Genomic DNA, 5,801 nt, shown 5'->3' with positions numbered 1-5,801 from the left:
TGCTAATTAATTTTGGATTTAAACTATCTCACTTTGAGTATTTGATACCTAGTTTTTTACTTTTATCAGGAGCAAAATCTGGGTACTACTTCACTAGTTTCTTACTTTTATCACGAGAAAGTACTGATTGGTATCGGAACCATGCCAGGTACCGTACTTGTCCCGAATAGTACCGGAACCGAGGACAGGGATACATGTACTGGTCCAAAATCTAAGAACCGAGACTAGGGAGGTATAGGTACTCGGCCTCGGCAAGAACCGAGCCGAACCGTATCGTGTGCATCCTTAAGTATCATGATTTTACGACTTTGACCTTTGTTGAAAATCCCCATCAACACAACCTTTAGGTGATGCCTGTCATATCCATGACTTCAAAGGAAAGCCCTTAAATTTGTCGACATAATACGTGTCATCTTCAGATGGCAGTCTTTCTCCCCCTGGTTAAGGCGAGAGAACCTTTTTAGGTTATCAACATAATTCGCACCATCCTCTTGTGGTGACTTTTCTCCCCCTGATTAAAGTGGGAGAACCTTAAAGGTTATCAACCTTACTCTTGCCAAACTTCTGGTGGCGGGTTGTCATGCCAACTTCTGGTGGAATTTTAGTTTTCCTGATCATGGCGGAAACATTATTATCTCATTTTTGGAAACTTCTGGCTCCATAATTTTGTCCAATTTTCAAAGACAATCCTACTCATGATAGTTTTTGGATTTTAATGTAACTACACAAAAAGTACCCAAAAACAGTTGCAGGTTCGACAAGAGATGAGACATTTCACACCGTTCCTTTTCGACGGCTTACTTCTCTCCCTAATAGCGGGAGTACAGTCTCATCTTCAATAAGACATTACCAACACATGGTTTTAAATGTCTTATGAATCGAAACCAACATACATAGCTAGGTGACGCTATGGACCAAACATGTAAATTGTAAAGTTGCTTCGGAAGGCATAATTGATGGTAAATAGTTGGTCGAGCAATAAATTAAAGATGCTTAAACAAATTACTCAACTAGACCATGTCGAATGCGCACATGTGATAACTATATGCTCGATATAATACCAACTGAAGGCAAAGCATCAAAAACCTATCAATTTACCACCAAAACAAATGGACTTAATTGGAAAGTCCAAGATGGATAGGCAACCATAATATTTGCACAAATTGTTTGGCAAGTACAAAAGTACGTGTTAATATAAATAAGAGACCGTCTATTAGATGCGTCTAGCAATACAGTGAAGTATTGAAAAATGTCCATAGTGTAGGGTAAATAAACCCTACAAATGCCACCATAAATCCTCTGCAAGAATGTTGGTGATCCAATAAGTTACCATAATGTAATTGTTAATGTTAGTTAAAGAGCCAAGTGTCTCAACGAAGGACCAACATAATTTACATCTTTATCCGACAGAAGCTTCAGGTTCTGTAAAAGATGTCTATGTGCATTTTGTGTTTGTTGTTCCCTTGTCTTTGAGACAAATCTCTCTATCGTCTATTAAATATGGATAAATTATTTCAGGAATCCATATTCGTTAGTACAGGTAGACGAGAGAAAGATAGCATAGCCATCAACAAAAACATTTGGTAACTGTGGGCTACTTCGGGAACCCAAAATTTTATGGCTTATTCCGGGAAACCATAGACCGCTTCTGCAGTCTAATATGGATTACTACAGGCAACCACAAATTACATGTTGGACTGCTTCTGGAGTCGTCAATATCTCATGGATTGCTTCGGGAATCCATTGTTTACATAACAAGTAAATAAAATAAACAGAAATTAAAAATAAAGGAAACACAAACATATATGGTAATAATAGAAACAACAAATCTCCATTTTCGTCAACTTCAGGGTCGACGAAATATCAATTTCCAAGTATGCACATGGATACAGTCTTTGTGGCAGAAATTGCCTCGATATTAGTCGCAGGTCACTTTAGGGACCGCTAATAAAAACCGGTTAGCACTTTGAACGGGTCGCTTCTGGGACCATCCAGCTAGCGGAACGCACTTTTGCATCCATACTATGCTGCACATATTCCAACTTCTGGTGAAATTATTTTAAAATTTCTGGAGATTATTAGAGCAAGAAAAATTAAATCTACATCATTCTTCACGGATGTAATAATTTTCCTTTCACCGGTATTAAACGACTAGTACCAAAATATAATCGTAAAGAGTACGAAATTAAGACGCAAAGTATATGCAAGTCAATAATGAGATGTTTATTCTCAATTATGTACTCATCTTTGTCCTACGTTTACCAAATACTACCTCCACTACGGTGATAGGTATAAGTCTTCATTTAGATACCATTTTCTACTAGTCATACGTACTGAGAGTAGCATTTCTGGCCTAATAATATCCTGGATCAAACAAAAATTCAGTTGGGTAAGTAAAAGGCCATACACAGACATGATTAAACTTAAAATGTTATGAAGGCAATCTTAGCCCTTTGTATTTATGTCGCCAACTTCACATGTCCAGTGAAGTATATAATTGTGTCTCGACATAAACGGCCTGCAAAAGCTAAATTTCTCTCTTTTCGCCCTGACTTGAAATGCGTGCAGAGTAATTTTTACTGATTCTCCCAAGCTCACTGAGCTAGCAGCAATGGAAATCTAAAGGTAAAACCCGGTACTCTTCCTTATTTGTGCTAATATCTCTGCATATTTTGCAGGGTATTCAACTGCGGTAGCTCTCGCTTCTCCAGTTTCTATCTTTCTCATCAAAAAAATAAAATAATAATAATCAATCAACATCATCTAATTTTTACATATCTTTTCTCTTCTTTGGTTTCTGTTCATGGCTTCTTCGGCTGTTTGATTTCATCTCTCTTAGTTGCTGATGTCTACAGTATCTGAAGTTATTGAAGGAGTAGTGACTACTTTAAATTCCCACCTGCATTGTATTGTTGCCTTAAACCAAACCATTTTGAATTGTACTCCAACTACCTCTCAATCAGTCTTTGTCCCCTGCCCCTTCCTCTTCAATCCTTTTGCCATCGTATGCATTGAATTATTCTTATTCTGATTCTCCTTTTCCCCCATGATTTTAGTAGCTTCCCCGACTTCCCCTTTATCTCTCCAGGCTATCTCTGCTCCCTGTGCTGTTGTTATTAAGTAAATGTCTGATGCAATACCTAATGGTCAAAGCACGGTTTTTTGGTGCTCTGTGGCAAGACTCAACTTTTACTCTAGTCAACACAGAAGTAAATTGTCTATGCTGGATATTCTGGATCTGGCTCTTCTCTCTGGTAACAATGCTAGCAGTTTCATGGTGTAAAAAAGTTAAAGACTCTCTTTTCATGTCTAACAAATCCGTGTTTGAATCTCCCTGCAAATCTCCAAGATATGAATCAAGTTGATACAACTGAGAAGATGTTCAACAACCTAGACATCAACAGACCTTTTTAACATGAATGAAGAAGAAGTTGAAGAAAGTAGAGCTCAAGCAAAGCTACAAATCATTGCCAAGATAAACTGTGACTTCAAACTGCATAAGGATAAAGCAACTGATATTGTACAAAAAGTCTGGCAACTGGATTACACACCAGAGTGTACATTGGTCTTTAGAGGCAAGGAACGAAACATCTTTGTCTTTAAACTGCTATCAAGTTTATGATGTTCAATATGCTCTCTCCAAAAATTTATGGGGCTTTGGTCATTTCCTCTTGGTGGTCCAACAATACCTCTTTGGAGTTACACCTGCTTCCACCAATATGGACATCATATCCATGTGGGCTAAACTCATTGAACTACTACCAGAATGTGAAAGTGGTTTGATCCCATTTAATATTGCAAACTCAATGGCTCCATGGCTCATGGTGGAGAAACCATCAAGAAGCCAACAACCCTCTCCTGTCCTAGAGTACTTGTTGAGATTAATATAAATGCTAGACTATGGGATCATATTCCAGTTACTAGGGGAAAAAGGAACCTTTCATCGTAAAGCTCTACTTTGAGAAGCTACCAAATGGATTTTGTAAGAAATGCAGAATACTCAATCACTCAAAGAAGAACTGTGAAGCAAATACCTACATCAACCAGCCTGAGAAAGATACAATCATGAGAGAGCTAAAAGAAAATGAGGAAAATGAAGTCTTTGTGGAGGAACAAATGCAGACCATCTCAAATGCTGCATACAAAGCTACAGAACAGTACCTACTATCTCAACCACAAGGAACGCACACTGGAGAATCAAGTGGCTCACATCTGCACAAGGAGAAGGAAAAACAAATAGTGGAGGAAATAGAAATAATGGAGGTCACTCAAGAACCATCCTTCAAACTAGGAGTACTGCACAGGAAACTTTGATTGATTCTGAAGATGTTCACTCAAAAAGGCACTTATCATAGGGAGAGGAAATGTCACCTGCTCACAAGATACAAAGAACTGGATCTGAAAGTGGAAGAGTGTTTAAAAATAGAGCACGAAAATCAAGCAGCTTCAGATTTGGTCATGGCCCTCCTGTGGTAAATTTTGCCACACATCCACAATCTGCTTTCCAAATAGTTGATCTAGTGGTGTTTGTAGAACCACCACCTGGTTTTGAAAGTTTTAAAAAATACACAAGACCAACTAGAAGAATCCAGCTGACAAAGGGGCAAGGCAGACAAGCCACTGCAACGGCTCAACAAACACACCAAAAAGACAAGAATGATACCAATACAAGAGATCAGGATGTGGCTGTTTGCAAGGGCATGTAAGGGCAAACAACACTCATCATCGAAGGTGAAACAGGAAAGAGGAGTTACTTATTTGAGCTATACAAGAATCCTAAAACGACTAATGGAAGCTCAAAACTCTCCAAACCAGAAGTAGAAGCAGAAATGCTAGATGGAGGTATAAACAAAGTAAACAAGAGAGATGAAGTAGAAACTACAAGCACAGCATAGGCAGGAGGTAGGAAGAGAAGAGCAAAGCAAAGGAAAAGGAGGACAAATGTGAAACTATCTACCAAGATGTTTAAAACAAACTATGAAAAGGCACTTATGAAGGCTATGCTGCACATAACAACTCAAAGGCAGCAGAATCAAAAGGCAAAAGTTGCAGCATTGGACTTCAAACTAAGTCCTACCATCAAGCTACCACATCAACTGTACAACAATCCAAAGGAAGGCAAAAAGAATTCCCAAATGCCTGTTACACAAGCATCTGCTAGTAACATCACTACTCAGCAAACAAACTCTCACTCACCTGTCCAAGCTATACCCAATGTTAAGAGAAACCATCCCACTCTACCCTTCCATGCATCCCTCAAATATGCACCCACACCATAGCAAGCAAAATCTGACAGTGCAACAAAAGGAAATCTTTCAACACTTACTAGTATGGATGGAAACTGGGAGCCAAGCATAGAGACACCTCAAATGCATGCCCTCGAGGTCTGCAATAAAGCAAAGGATGAGAAATGGGTGAGTACTGTGGAATCAATTATAATGCACCGTGTTGCTAGCTCCTGTTCAGATGGAATTAGCTTGAAGGAAAATCAGGTATATCAAATCCTATCAATCCAATCAATTTTTTCAAACTTTTCGATTTCAATTTCAATTATAATGCGGTATTACTGTAGGCCCCCGTTTTTATTGCGCTTAATTTTCACACACCTCCGGGCCCACCAGTCGAGCAACTGAGCAAGTATTGCTCAATTCGACGAATTGCCGAATATCAAGAGTTTGTCGAGCAACTGAGCAAGTATTGCTCAATTCGACGAATTCGATAATTTTGGTGTGCAACTGAGCAAGTGTTGGTCAATTCAACAAAATACTGAATATTGGTAATTTGACGTGCAATTGAGCAAA

At 38.7% G+C, this 5,801-nt stretch overlaps 1 long non-coding RNA gene across 1 annotated transcript; it reads right to left on the bottom strand.

The window, feature by feature from the left end:
- Window positions 1-1,628: 1,628 nt before the first annotated feature.
- Window positions 1,629-5,388, bottom strand: LOC113330428. The gene is made up of 2 exons (XR_003350287.1): window positions 5,327-5,388; window positions 1,629-2,027 (listed from the first exon to the last, which is right to left on the bottom strand). It is a non-coding gene; the product is annotated as an uncharacterized LOC113330428 (long non-coding RNA).
- Window positions 5,389-5,801: the final 413 nt, after the last annotated feature.

This window comes from Papaver somniferum, unplaced genomic scaffold, assembly GCF_003573695.1.
Source record: "Papaver somniferum cultivar HN1 unplaced genomic scaffold, ASM357369v1 unplaced-scaffold_118, whole genome shotgun sequence".
Lineage (NCBI taxonomy): Eukaryota > Viridiplantae > Streptophyta > Magnoliopsida > Ranunculales > Papaveraceae > Papaver > Papaver somniferum.
The sequence above is the reverse complement of the archived record's forward strand: the minus strand, read 5'-3'. Positions and strand labels throughout refer to the sequence as shown.